This window comes from Loxodonta africana, chromosome 18 (assembly GCF_030014295.1).
Source record: "Loxodonta africana isolate mLoxAfr1 chromosome 18, mLoxAfr1.hap2, whole genome shotgun sequence".
Lineage (NCBI taxonomy): Eukaryota > Metazoa > Chordata > Mammalia > Proboscidea > Elephantidae > Loxodonta > Loxodonta africana.
Genome location: NC_087359.1, coordinates 60,094,190 through 60,108,736, shown reverse-complemented (window position 1 = coordinate 60,108,736; position 14,547 = coordinate 60,094,190). Strand labels below are relative to the sequence as shown.

The following is a 14,547-nucleotide window of genomic DNA, read 5'->3' as shown; positions in this document are numbered from 1 at the left end:
GTTGTAAGATGCAGTCTTCCTGTCTCCTTTTACAGAAAGATAAGTAATATTAGTGACAAGCAGGCTTTATTGCCTCCAACGTCTCTGTGAGTCTTCATTTTCAGCATTCTGAACCTTTACTCTAGGGCCTACTCTTTCTTCTTTTTAAACCGAGGAAAACCTTGCTTCATCTTATATTGTTGTGTGCCGTCTAGTAGATTCTGACTCATAGCAACCCTATATGACAGAGTAGAACTGCCCCATAGTGTTTCTTAAGCTGTAATCTTTATGGGAGCAGATCTCCAGGTCTTTTGTCCTATGGAGAGGATAATAGGTTCAAACCTTTCAATTAGCAACTGAGCACTTAACCATTTCACCACCAGGGATCCTTAATCTTATATTAGGAGTTCAAAATTTATACTAGATCCTGGCATAAATCAAAAACCAAACCCGTTGCTGTGGAGTTGATTCCGACTCATAGCAACCCTACAGGACAGACTAGAACTGCCCCCATAGAGTTTCCAAGGAGTGCCTTGTGGATTCGAACTGCCAACATTTTTGGTTAGCAGCCCTAGCACTTAAGTACTATGCCACCAGGGTTTCCAGATCCTGGCATGAGGAGTGGCTTTTACTTTCCTTGGAAGTAGAGGGAAGTCAGCACCTTCCACGGAAAGAAGGAAACTCCTTTGTTTTGGCTTCACTTTATACTTTGGTCCCTCCATCTCTAAACTCTGGCTTGTAGAGGTGGCCAGGGCTGGATATGGGATGGAAGAGTCATGGGGAAAATGAGAGTTTAGCTCTGTATCTCCTTTTCCCCTTGGTTGCAGTGCCTCGCCTGCCAGTTTCAAGTTTATATTGTTGAATTTCTAAGACTCCATTGAGCCCAATCTCTTGTTAGGTTATGCCAGGTCCGAGGAGGCTGAGAGTTGTGATTCACTGGGCAAAGATATGGTTTTCATTTACCACTTTACAGAAGGGCCAGGATCCACAGTGACAGCTGGAAGGTAGAGACCGAGACCGTTAGTCTGCAAAGGAGCCCTGATGGCACAATATTTAGCACTCAGTTGCTAACTGAAAAGGTTTGCAGTTTGAAACCACCCAGCCACTTCACGGAAGAAAGACCTGGCGATCTGCTCCCATAAAGATTAAACCAAAAACTCGCTGCCATCGAGTCGATTTCGACTCATAGCAACCTCATAGAACAGAGAACTGCCCCATAGGGTTTCCAAGGAGCACCTGGTGGATTACGAACTGCCGACCTCTTGGTTAGCAGCTATGGCTCTTAACCACTATGCCACCAGGGTTTCCCCGTAAAGATTAACCCGATTGATTACAACCTAGAAGATCCTGTGGAGCAGTTCTACTGTGTCTCATAGGGTCATTATAGTCGAAATCGACTTGAGGGCACCTAATTTTTTTTTTTTTTAATAACACTAGTCTGGAAGCTCCTGGATGACAGATATGGAATGCCTAGAGCAACTTCTTCTAATAAACAGTAAGCACTCGATAAATGGCCTGAACTTAGCAGTGTCCCAATGCATTCCAAGTGCTGTCACCTTCTAGATAGATCCTCGGGGCTTTCGGAATGCAGTCACCTCGTGGCTAGTAGTGCCTTCTGGGGTGTCAAAGTTGTCTCTTAGTTAATTACCCTAATGCACTCTAGACGTGATCGTCTTCTTGAAAGAAACCCAAATGTATTATCAGTGATCGCCTTAGAGCATCTGAATTCAGACCATTAAATGCAGCGAGATCCAAGTCCTCGAAGTGCTATTCAGTCTATAGCTCCTTATGGACAGCGCGGTCCGAGAGTTTAGTGACCTAGGAGAGATACTCCAGAGGCTTCAGACACTAGGGCAGCCGCCAAAGCCTCTAGGTCTGACAAGTCCTCGACGCCAAGCGGCCATGACCACCTGAGACACAGGCATCCAGGGCATCAGGCACTGAGGAGGACGCCTCCGGCGCGGCCTGCGCAGGCGCGTGAGGCCGGAGAGGGCCCCGACGCTCCAGGCTGCGCAAGCGCGAGAGCGGCTCCCGGCGCGTCCCGACGGCGGCGGCGGTGACTGAGGGGCCGGGGCGTGGAGCAGCGGTGGCGGTGGCGGCGGCGGTGGCGGGCGGCAGCGGAGCAGCCATGAGGGCCGGGCCCAGTCACCGACAGTGAGTGGTGGTGGAAGGCGGGTGGGCGGCGGGAGGGAAGCAGGTGGCCGGGTGAAGGATAACCGGCTTGGCGGGTGGGCTCTGCCTGCCGTGGGCGAAGGGGCGTGGGGGAGGGACAGTTTGAGGTGATGATGGGAGAATTTGGGACACGGGCGGCCAGACCCCCGGCCTCGGAGCTGGACAGCTTGGTCGACGGCAGGCGGTGCGCGCTGCGGAGCGCAGGAGCCCACGGGAGGGGCAGTGTCCCACGCTCCCCCGTTGTCATCGTTCCTTCCCCCAGGAGCTTTTGGTTGCCTCTCCCTTTCCGCTTCTTTCAGAGAATGGTGGCGGGGGGGAGGGGTATGGAGGATGAAAGCCCTGCTGGGGCTGAAGAAGCCAACTCAACTGGGCAAGGAAGGGCCGGTCGCTGGGAGTAATCGGCTACTCGGATAGATGATGGGAGTCGAGAGCCCTCTGTTTAGAGCTAGAAGGTACCTAGGGAAAAGAGCTGCGGACTTCAGAGTCAGACAGGTTCGAACTCAAGTTCACCCCTGGCAAGCCGATAGATAACCTTGGGCAAGTCCCACTTAACCTTTCTGAGCCTCTGGAAGATGTACTTCATTGGGTTATTGGATGCATCATTATATGATTGAACTTGTTTATGAAGACTGTAAATTGTAAGTACTTTGTCGATGTGAATACATCACCGACAATATTACTGGCTTTAGATCTTTCGTTTATTAATAGATTTCTTTGTCAAGGCAGAGCATATTGTTTGTAAAACTACAATAGGCACATAGGTTTTTTTTTTTTTTTAACATACATAGGCACAGCAGCTCATGTGCAGAAATACCAGTTTATTCTGTGATGTGATAAATTAATGATCAGACTTGTGTAGGAAGAATACCATACTCTGGCATTTTTACAAGTGGTGTGTAGCTCCTCACCCAAGTGGGAGGAAATAGAGGACGGAGGGCCTAATATGTTAAATGCTTTCTGAACATAGCTCACTCGGGTTTCGCTGTGATACAGTTGGCACTAACGTGCTTTATTATGAGTCGAGAGAACAAATTTGAGACAAGCTGGGAGGGCTGCTCATTGAGGGGTGTGCAAATGTAATTTGTTATTTTTAAATTGGAAAAAGTTTTCCTCTGCAAAGGAGCCTCTGATTGCATCAGGGCTAGGTCTTTATTTTGGAGGTTAGAGAAGCATACAGCAGCTTTTTAGCCCCACTTTTTGTTACCCTGCTGGTGGAACCTCCAGGCTGGACTGTCTCAGAGACAGTTAGAAGCAGCTGCACAGGAGCCCAAGGGTGGCAGGTTCTTCCATGAGACAGTGGAGGAGCACTGCTGGGGCTTTTTTGTTGTTGTTTAGGATAGAAAAAAGGTGACAGAGTTAAACCATGTGCTTTCAGAGAGAGAGTGGCTTTCTAGCCACAGCTTTTGAAAGAGGTACAAACACCTTTCAAAAGGATGGAAAGAGACAGATGCTTCAGATTTTACTGGCTCTGAGAATTGAGAACTCGAAATGGAGAGGCCTTTTGGATTTTCTGGGAAATTGTTGAGTGATTTGTCTTTCAGCTGAGCAAAGGTAGAGAGTGGCTGTACTAGATCCTTGAAGATTCCCAGATAAGAATGATTTATTTTCTAGGAATGGGGGAAACGAACCTTAGTTGTCTTTAGCTTCTGTATCTGGTAAAACATGTTTTACCTCTCTTTCCTGGAAATGCAGGGTGATTTATCATTTTTAACTTTACGCTGTTTTCCCTTGGCTCTCCTAGTAAATCCTCTGCCCATAAAATTGATTGTTCTTTTTTAAAGGTTAGCTAAAAAAGAGAAAGCATTTGCCACTATTGTCATAGATAATACCAGAATACAAATTAATTGTTTTTGACTACCACATGAAAATGAAGTAGAGGTATAAGATGTTGGACTGAGCCTAGCATCTTATTTTATTTTTAACAATTGGACCTTTATTTTTAATTTTGGTAATGCATTTCCTCCTTTATTGAAAATTTTCATCAGTTCAAACAAGTCCATAAATGCCATCTATGTTATGTTAAAATGATAGAGGTTTGTTCAGCCATGATGAGAATGTCCTGCCCTTCCCTTCTCTATTCTTTTTCCTATTTGGGGTTACTTTTATGATAGTTACCAGATAAGGAGCTCTTCCCCTGGGGAAGGGGAAAGAGGTGGCCAGTGCCTTGATTCCCTTTTGTGTGAGCAATTTGCCCAAAGTGAAGAGATGAGCTATGGGGATGTAAGGACTTCCCTGAAATCCCTGACACAGCAAAGGCTAAAACAAAAGGAATAAAATTTATTAGCTCATTTTTATTCTGATAAAATGAATCCTTTTCCTTAAAACACGTCTCATGACTCAGGGAAAACTTTTTAAAACATTCTGTTTAAAAACAAAATTATGGTGTTTTACCCCATCTATTTTTTACTGGGAATATGTGCTCGAAACAGAATCTTTGTTTCTTAAGGACCTTATGATCTTGTAGCCCATTCCTTTGTGATATTTTCACAGCACTCAATTAATAATAGAGCACACTTTTTTTGGAGGAGGGAGTGTGGTTCCTGACAGGGTGCTAACAACTTTAAAGGAGGGCTGTCTGGGAAAATATTAAAAAGGAAAATTAAAGAGTAGCAAGTGAATTTGTAGGTTGGTTCAGGCCTTTGGAGGGAAAAGGATTCAAGAACGGACCTATTGTTCAGAGTAGCCTCTGGAGGACCACGATTTGTTTACCAGTGTTCAGCACAGTAGTCATTAAATATTTGTTGAATGGAAAAATGATAATCATGAATCATAATCGACAAACATGGCTTTGAATCTTCTGAAACTTTACTGTATACCCTTGAACTGAGCTTACTTAACATCCCTGTAGCTCAGTTTTCTCGTCTATGAAATGAAGTACTTCATGGGGTTGTTGTGAGAGTTAAATGTGTTAACACATACGAAGTGCTAAGACCAGTATCAGATACTTTAAATGCTAAATGTTAGTTGTTACTATTGTCGAATACACTCTTTGTTCTCAAATTTTTGCTGGTCAGAGATGATTATGACATGGCCCCTGCCCTCTGGGAGTTCACTGTCTAGTGGAGGAGACAGAAATATGCAATTATAATAGAACGTAATACGTTTTTTCAGCACATCTGTGGTACCAGTGTTTGTAAGGCTCACGATTATTTTACGTAATAAAGAACTGCTCCTATAAGTGCCATGCCATTGATTTTAAGATGTAGTCTGTTTTCAAAGGTGTTAAAATGTGTGTTTTAGAATTGGTGAAGTGCAGTAAGTGCTCTGCTGGCGGGAGGTACAACTTGTTATGAGAGTTGAATGGAAGTGCAGATGTTGTCCAAAAAGGCATCCTATGTTGAACCTGCATTAAAGGCCCTGGAGGCATAGTGGTTAAGAATTGGACTGCTAATCAGAAAGGTCAGCAGTTTGAATCCACCAGCCACTTCTTGGAAAACCCTGTGGGGCAGTTCTACTCTGTCCTTTAGGGTCTCTGTGAGTTGGAATTGACTCCACGGGACCTAACAACAACAACAAATGTTGAACCTGCATTAAAGGCCTTCACCAGATAGACAAGGAAGATAGGGCATTCCAAGCAGACTGTAAAGCCTGAAAATGGAGAGGGCTTTACTGATGTGTACCACCATATCGGGATAAGCAGGGGAGGAAATGAGCTAACACTTTGGCAGAGTAACATTGTATAACGCAGCAAAGCAGAACAGGAAGCTTGGAACATTTTCAGAAGAGATATGAGCCTAACGCTTGGGTTTGAACTCCTAAAATATAGCAGCTTTAAAAAGATGGTTCTAACCTAATAAACTTGTGAAGTGAGAGTGGGTGTGAGAAGCAAAGTGGCCAGGGGAAGGGGTGAAGCTTTACAGTTGACCAGATGGGAGACAAGTGTGAAGTCACTGTACTCTTGGTGAGAGGTGAATGCTTCATGAGCCAGAGAAGTGTTTAATGTCTATTTCTGTCTTTTCACTGCCTCTCATGGTCTTGTTTATGTCCCTGTCAGAGCTCTGTGGCTTAGAGTGAAAAGGAATACAACTAACCAGGAAAAATGCTAAGTTTTCTTTATTAAACGTGCATTTAAATAAATAATAATCAGATTCAATTAGCTCAGTTATAAAATGGTGGTTTGTTTACGGCGCTAAGTCATACTATTTCATGGGCGAATATAGGTCATTTAAAGAGTGATTCAGAAGACTTAGTTACTGATTTTCTGGGAACTAACCCTGAAGCCAGTGGGGGAAAAATAAGAAAAAACTGGAAATAATGTAAGCATGAATTTCTATAGTGTCTTTTCTTTTCACCAGTAAGCCGTAACTAGGCTTGAATCTTCTAAGTGTTCTGGACTTTGTGGCCTCATTGGAAAATGTCGAGGTTGATCCCTTTGACAATTAAATTCAGCAAACATTTAAGCTGTATGTCAGGCAGGAGCCTTGGTGGCGCAGTAGTTAAGCACTTGGCTGCTAATTGAAAGTTTGGGGGTTCGAGCCACTCTTCGGGAGAAGGATGTGGCAATACGCTTCCTTAAAGATTTAAAAGCCTTGGAAACTTTATGGGGCAGATCTACTCTGTACTGCAGCATCACCGTGAGTTGGAATTGACTCAGTGGCAGTGGGTTTAGGTATGTCAAGTTTTGTACTAGGCACTAGGAATTAAAATATGAACGACGTAATCCTTGTTTTTTTAATTGATTGTACTTCAGATGAAGTTTTACGAACAAACTGTCTTCTCGATAAACAATTAGTACACATATTGTTTTGTGACATTAGTTACCAATCCTACATGTCAACCTTGGGTTCCTTCTCAACCTTGGGTTCCCTGTTACCAGCTTTCCTGTTCCCTTCTGCCTTCTAGTTCTTGTCCCTGGGTTGGTATGCCCCTTTAGTCTCATTTTGTTTATGGGTCTGTCTAATCTTTGGCTGAAGGGTGAACCTCAGGAGTGACTTCATTACTGAGGTAATAGGGTGTCCAGGGGCCACACTCTCAGGGTTTCTCCAGTCTCTGTCAGGCCAGCAAGTCTGGTCTTTTTTTGTGAGTTAGAATTTTGTCCTACATTTTTCTCCAGCTCTTTCTGGGGCCCTATATTGTGATCTTGTCAGAGCAGTTGGTGGTATCCGAAAGCACCATCTAGTTGTGCTGGACCCAGTCTGGTGGAGGCTGTGGTAATTGTAGTCCATTAGTCCTTTGGACTAATCTCTCCCTTGTGTCTTTAGTTTTCTTCATTCTTCCTTGCTCCAGATGGGATGAGACCAGTGGGAGCTTTTGACTCCAGACACTACTTAACCAAAGTAGAATGCAGAACATTTTCTTTATAAACTATGTTATGCCAGTTGAGCTAGATGTTCCTTGAGACCATCGTCTCCACAGCCCTCATCCTAGCAATTCGGTCCCTCAGGGAGTTTGGATGCTTCCATGGCTTCCCCACTATAGTATACTATCTTACCCTCATGAAAGTTACCACCTATCTATTGTCTACTTAGTGTTTTTCCATCCCCACCCCGCCCTTCACTCATAACCATCCGTCTGTAATCCTTATTTTTAAAGAGCTCACATTTTAACTGGAGACCACTACATAAATAATTATGAATCAGTATGATAAGTGCTATTGTAGAGATCTGCGCTAAGTCCTATGGGAGCATTAGTTCTGCTTGGTTTGGGGTGGGGTGGGATGGAGAAGGTTTTCTAGAGGAAAAGTCTGATGAACCTTGAAAGAAGAATACACTTTGGCTGCCTGAGCAAAAAAGGAGGGTTACAGAGAGCGGTGGTCCAAGCACAAGGGTACAAAGGTATAAAAGATTATGACCTGTGGGCCAGTGGTTTAATGTGGCTGTATCACGGAGTATGAGGACATAGTGGCAGTAAGTGAGGTGAAAGATGGGTTGGAGCCAGTTGTTTTTGTAGATGCTGGGGAGCTATGGAGGAGATTTAAGCTAGGTTAAGAAACGTGTTCAGAATACTGTTTAAGAATTCTATTGACGGTGTGGAAGTTAGATTTAAAAGGTGAAATTGGCGACAGGAGACTAGTTGATTATGAGAGTGGTGTGATAATCATTTGAGAGATATTGAAGACCTCAGTTATAGTGGTGATGGTGGAATTGTATACAGGCTAAAGATCTTTTTAGAAGACAGACTCAGAAGGATCTCTTCATTGATTTTATGTTATAATCGACGGGAGGTGGGGGGGCGGGAGTGGGATATGGGAGAAGGAGATGTCAAAGATGAATTTGAAATTGCTGGCTTGAGCAGCTAAGTAGATGGTGATGTCATTAACCAAGGAAGGGAATACAGGAGTAGGAGGATGTTACATTTGAGGAAAAATGAGTTAGGTTTGAGGAGTTCCTGCGTGGTGCAAACCATTAAGTGCTTGACTACTAGCCAAAAGGTTGGTAATTGCAACCTACCCAGAAGCACCTCGGACCACTGGCCTGGTGGCCTGCTTCCAAGAGGTCACAGCTTTGAAAACCCGGTGGAGCAGATCTACTCTGCACACATGGGGTCATCTTGAGTTGGAATTGACTTGACAGCAACCAGCAACAACAACAACATACTGGATTGGAGGTTTGGGCCTTGAATTCAGAAGAAAGGTTTAGAGTGGAGATATAGATTTAGAAGTCCTTAGTATATGAGTAGTAGTTAAACCGGGCTTGATGATCCTGTGATTCTAAGCTCAAGTGGCTTTATATGTTATTCATTCACGTCATCTGGAGGGATTGGCAGTATGGGAACATGGTACTAAGTGCCTTCTCCATAGTAAGAAGTTCAACAGTGATAGTACTTTTCCTTATTTTTCCATTTTTTAATGTGCTGCATACTTGCCTTAAATTAGCAGTTTTTAGAGTGTAAACAAGAATAAAACACAAAACCTCTCATCTTAATGGAAAAAATGGTATTAATTAAATGGAAATAAAGATATCTTTCATGCTTAAAATAAAAGCATATGTAGTTGTGTAAAATTTTTGGTAAGAGGAAATTAGTGTACATATCATATGTAACCTTTTTTTCCTATTCTCAGTGGGTTTACCAGATTTAGAAAAACTGCATTTCTAATATCAGTTCTATTATAAATATTGAAAAAGAAGGAATCTGTTCCATTGAATGAGAGACTGGGTGGTTTTTCTGAACCAGAGCCCCAGAAGGTTAGGTTTGAAGAACACAGGACAGTTTTGAACCAGTGGTGCCGGGTTAGTTCAGAGTTGGGATCCAAGCTTCCTAACTCTGTCCAGTCTTCTGCTGTCTGCAGTTTTATAAGAACTGAATACACTGCAATAAATATACCTGATGGTGAGCAAAAGCTATGCATGTTCTTATTGCTATTTTGAAGGACAGTTTGGTATAAATTAGGTGCTTTTTATAGTTCATGATTTTGAAATATAAGCAGAGTCATGTTGTCTTTTATGAGAGAAAGAAATATGTAAAGAGTATCTGAAGTTGGTAGATTTCAGTTAAGTATTTTTAATATTAACATTAAACAGGATGACTGGCTTTGATTGGATGGTCAAATGCTAGGAGTCATAGTCATCACTAGGGTCTTAACTTGGTTCAAGGCTTAACTCTCCATAATTCCCTTTTTCTCCCATTCCTTAGGAATTTAACGCTTCATTATGGAAGGTTTCAAAAATATGTAGAATAGCTTAACGAACCTCTGTCGCTCTGCTACAGTAATTGTCAACTATAACCAGCCTCCAGTGTACTGAACCTGTATCACTTTGCTACAATAATTATTAACTCATGACCAGTCTTGTTTCATCTGTGTACCCCCTGCCTACTACCCCACCCCAGATTATTTTGAAGCAAATTCCAGACATAATATAATTTCACGAATAAACATTTCAGTATACTCTATATCTCCAAAAGATGAGGACTTAAACACACACAAACATTTAATATCGTTAGATGTCTAGTCAGTTTTTACATTTCCCGAATTATCTCATGTTTTTTTGACTGTTTGATACCGGATTGTGATTTTGATATATATCCTATTTATCTTTTAATCTATAGGTTCGCCCTCCATCTCTTCATGTATTTATTGAAGATCTCTCCTTTTTAAAAGCTGCTATCACCTTCTACCCTTTTGGAGGATTCCTCTTACAGCATGTCTGCAAAGTAGGACATCTTCTTTTCATTTCCCCCCTCCTTCTCTTGCTGTCATTCAAAGTAATCGATCATTTAAAACAAATAATGCATTTTCCACTCTAAGAACTAAGGTGGAATTACTAGTGTAGTTGGTTCCTCCCCACATAAAGTTCATGCCCTGATGGATGAAGCAAACATGTGAACTGTCAGTTATAGAATATAATGTGTTAAGAGTGATGATAGAGGACCTGTGGGTACAGTGGAAACATATTTTCTCTTAACCCATATTTGGGAGATCAAGAAAGAATCCTGGATGGAAGAATGTCCAAGCTAAGACTTGAAGGATGAGTAGGAATTAGGTGAGGCATCCAGAGAAGATTGCTGGCAGCAGAGGGACTGTTATTTATTTGTAAAGTACAAAAAAATGAACATTTTCATTTTTACTATTTGGAGTAAACACCATGTCTTTTAGGGAAGTTGGGTTTTCAGCTTTATCGTACCAATTATGTGAATACAGCCTTTATACAAAACGTTTTTCTTCCCTTCTGCACAACTGCAGGAAATCTCAGAACTGCTGTACAAGTGAAAAATCAAAGCCTTGAAATATAGACAGAAGGTTCCCAACCCTCACAATCCTCCCCATCGCTTTTCCTAAGGTAAACCTAGGTAACTAACTCCCACCTAAAAGTAGATGCTTTTTGGAAAGGTTTTTTAAAAGTCTTCGACAAGCTAATTCTAAAATTTATATGGAAAGGTAAAGGGACTAAAATAGCTAGAACAGTTTTGAAAAGGATAACAAAGTTGGAAGACTTATATTACCTGACATTAAGACTTAAGCTACAGTAATGTAGACAGCGTGGTTTTGGCACAGATTAGTAAGTGGAACAGGTTTCAGAAATAGACCCATACTATTAAATATGCATAATTGATTTTTGACAGGTGCAAAGGCAGTTCAGTGAAGAAAGAATAGGCTTCTCAGTAAATAGTGTTGGAACAATTGGGTATCTATATGCAAAAAAATGAATCTCAACGTATTCCTCACACTTTATGTAAAATTAACTTGATAGATCATAGACCTAAAGGTAAAATTTAAAACTATGAAATATTTCAAAGAGAACAGGAGAGAATCTTTGTTACTTTGAATTAGACAAAGAGTTCTTTGATACAACACCAAAAGCAAGATCTATAAAAAGAAAAAAATGATAAATCAGACTTCATCAAAATTAAAAACTTGTGCTCTTCTGAAGATACTGTTAATGACTGAAAAGGCACAGACTGGAAAAAAATTTTTGCAAATCATATGTTAGACATAGGACTTGTATCCAGAATATATAAAGAACTCCAAACTCAAAAAGAAGAAAAAAAAAACAATAAAAAAAAAATGGAAGATTTGAATGTACACTCTACTCGAGAAGCTATATAGATGACACAAAAGCACATGAGGAGAATACGCTTAACCTCTTAGTCATTGGAGAAATGCAAATTAAAATCATAATGAGATACCTATTAGAATGGCTAAAATGACAACCAAAGAAGAAAAATGATTATATTAAGAGCTGGCGACAATGTGGAACAGCTGGAATTTTGGAAAATACTTTGGTAGTTTCTTATAAAGTTAAAAACATACAAACAAGGTAAGCACGGAGTTACTTGTGCTTCCTAATCTGTAGTGAACAATTTCATATGGGTTTCACCAAGTGCCACAACACATCAGAGTGAAACCCAGGTGAAATCATTTACTACAGATTCGTTAAGTAAACACAAGTAACCCCCTGCTTACCTTGCTTACTAAGTCATCCGCCACTGTCAGAGATGGTAAATTTGAAAAGAGGCTTTGATTCTGTAGGAAGGTGCTGTGGGATTGGGAGAGACAGATGCCAGCTGTACCTAGAAACAGAAACTTTGATGTGAAAAAATATGAAATTGTTCACTATAGATTAGTTAGTAAGCATACTGTGCTTACCTTGCTTATTTGATAATCCACCCCTGATCCCATGTGATGCAGCAGTCCTACTCATAGGCAAATGACAACCTGTCTTCACACAAAAACCTGTCTGTGAATATTTGTAGCAGCTTTTTTGTTCTCAACAAAAACTAGAAGCAACTTGGATGTCCTGCAACTGGAAAATGGATAAACAAACTGGTACAGCCATGCAGTGGAATACTACCAAGCAATAGAAAGAAAATGGTTGATACATGCAGTAGCATGAATGAATATCACATGCACTATGGAAAGTGAAAGATGCCAAACTCAAAAGGCTACACACTGAATGATTGCATTTATATGACATTCTGGAAAATGCAAAATTATGGGGGCAGCTGAGAACAGATCAGTGATTGCCTGGGGTTAAGGTTGGGGGAGGATTTGACTGCAAAAGAGTAGCATGAGGCAATTTTTTTGGGTAGTGGAACTACCCTGTGTCTTGTGTTTGTGGTTACATAACTATGCACTTATGAAAACTTAGAACTGAATACCAAAAAGAGTAAATTTCATTGTGTTAAAAAAAAAAAATGTTTGGGTGGAGGGAAGGAAGACTTTAAAGAATTCCAGAAATGTAATTTCCTAAATACATTTGAATATATTTTACCGTAACTTAAAAAAAAAAAAAAAAAAAAAATTTTTTTTTTTTTTTTGTTAAAATAGTGAAGTCTCTGAATTTAGATCCTTTAAATTTCTTTATTTTACATTGAAATGAAGTTGTGTGTTCTGGTTCTGAAAACTTCAAGGATATTTGGACAGTTCTTTTCTCCTTTATTTGTTGAGTTTGCATATTGCGAAGTATGCTGCTACCAGCTTTCCTTCCCCACTCTCTTCTTCCTATCCTAGGATGCTGCTGTATCACCTGAAGACATGTCCTTCACTTTGTGCATGAGAAAGTTTTCAATAGTGAGATTTATCAAGTTAATTGGGGGGTACCTGGATTTCATCCAAGTCTAGCCAAGCTGTCTATTCACCCAGGGATTGCTTTGTGATGGACTGAAGCTCGGGCAGTCAGAATACTGTGACAGGAGATACCCTTAAGTATTCCTGGAAGTTGTGTATTTCAGCTTCCAGGTGAGTGTGGGTTTTCGGATTTGGGAAGACAATGAGAAAATTGACTGTAATTATGAGGCAGCTGGACCAGGTCCAGTATTGATTAATAGCATTTCTCCGCTGCTTGACAGACAGCCTCTTCCCTTTGCTACTGCTTTGTCCCGAGAGACAATTTGAACTATTTTGCTAGTGTTTCTGGATCCTGTTCCTACTCTTTTCTTTCTGTTCCACATCTACTCCTCATTTCCACCAGATCTCACGTTTCTAAGTAAGGACGTTTATTTAGATACTTTAAAGTAAGATCATTCCCCTTAGCAGAGAATTGTTGGCTGTCTGGTTAGGCTCCTATGCCTCACCTAAATATTTTCCTGTTCTTGGTAAATTGTTAACCCACTTGATCTCTAGTCCCTTAATGTTATTCTTCTCCAACCTTTCTCTCAAAGACTATCCAGTGGAACTTAAACCTTTACTCCTTTTTTCCACACCTACAGATACACTATGTCCATATTCATGGTGGCCTTTCTTTCCTTCTCTATAGTGTTCATCCCTCTGTGACCTTGTTTCATCACTTATTCCTCTTGCATCTGTATCTTCAATCTTCCTGTCTCCAGTATTTCTTTCTTTTCCCCAACTCTCTCTGTCCCCACCCTACCCTCCCTCAGCTACTGCTCAGTTTCTCTCTTTCTGTTTATAAAAGTAGCCTCAACCTGTTTTCTTCACTTTCTCACAGTCTATTTATTCCTCAAGTACTATGATATGGCTTTTGCCCCCATCACTTGACTGAAATTGCTCTCCTCAGTGACCTCATTGTCAAATCCAGTTGACACTTTTCAGTCCTTAATTTATTTAAACTGTGCATCTTTTAAGCTGTGATATTGCCCACTCTTGATTTTTCTCTTATCTCCTATTTTTAGTCTCTTTCATAGCCTCCTTTATGTTTTTGCTCAGTCTGTTTTATTTTCCTCCAAGGATATATCCTGCAAAACAAATAGACAAACCTAACCAATAATCTAGTGAATCTCCTAAATTAATCATTAGGATTTAGCTTATAGCTCATTTCTTTTGTGAAGTCCTCTCAGTTCCCAGACAGAATTAATCACACTTGCTCCTGGACTGCCCTGACATTTTATTATCCTGCTAACATTTTATTACACACCCACAACTAGATTTTGAGCTCTTCATGGGTAGGATTGTCTCTTTCATGTTTTTTAATTTGAGCATCTCACAACAAAGTCTGCCAAATTTATTGAGTTCCCAGTATGTGTGAGGCACTAGCAATACACTGGTAAACAAGATAGAGA

At 40.9% G+C, this 14,547-nt stretch overlaps 1 protein-coding gene across 3 annotated transcripts in view; it reads left to right on the top strand.

Annotated features, from left to right (window-relative positions):
• The first annotated feature begins 2,047 nt into the window (after positions 1–2,047).
• The window catches only part of LOC100658036 (protein FAM222B), a 90,444-nt gene continuing 77,944 nt past the window's right edge, over positions 2,048–14,547 (top strand). Inside the window, exons 1-2 of one of the 3 annotated variants that reach the window (XM_023556206.2) lie at positions 2,054–2,133; positions 10,138–10,242. The gene's annotated coding sequence lies outside the window, so the exon portion shown is untranslated. Of the gene's footprint in view, positions 2,134–2,258; positions 10,243–14,547 lie in introns of those variants that run through there. The other 2 variants (XM_064271478.1, XM_023556207.2) reach the window with 2 other exon arrangements.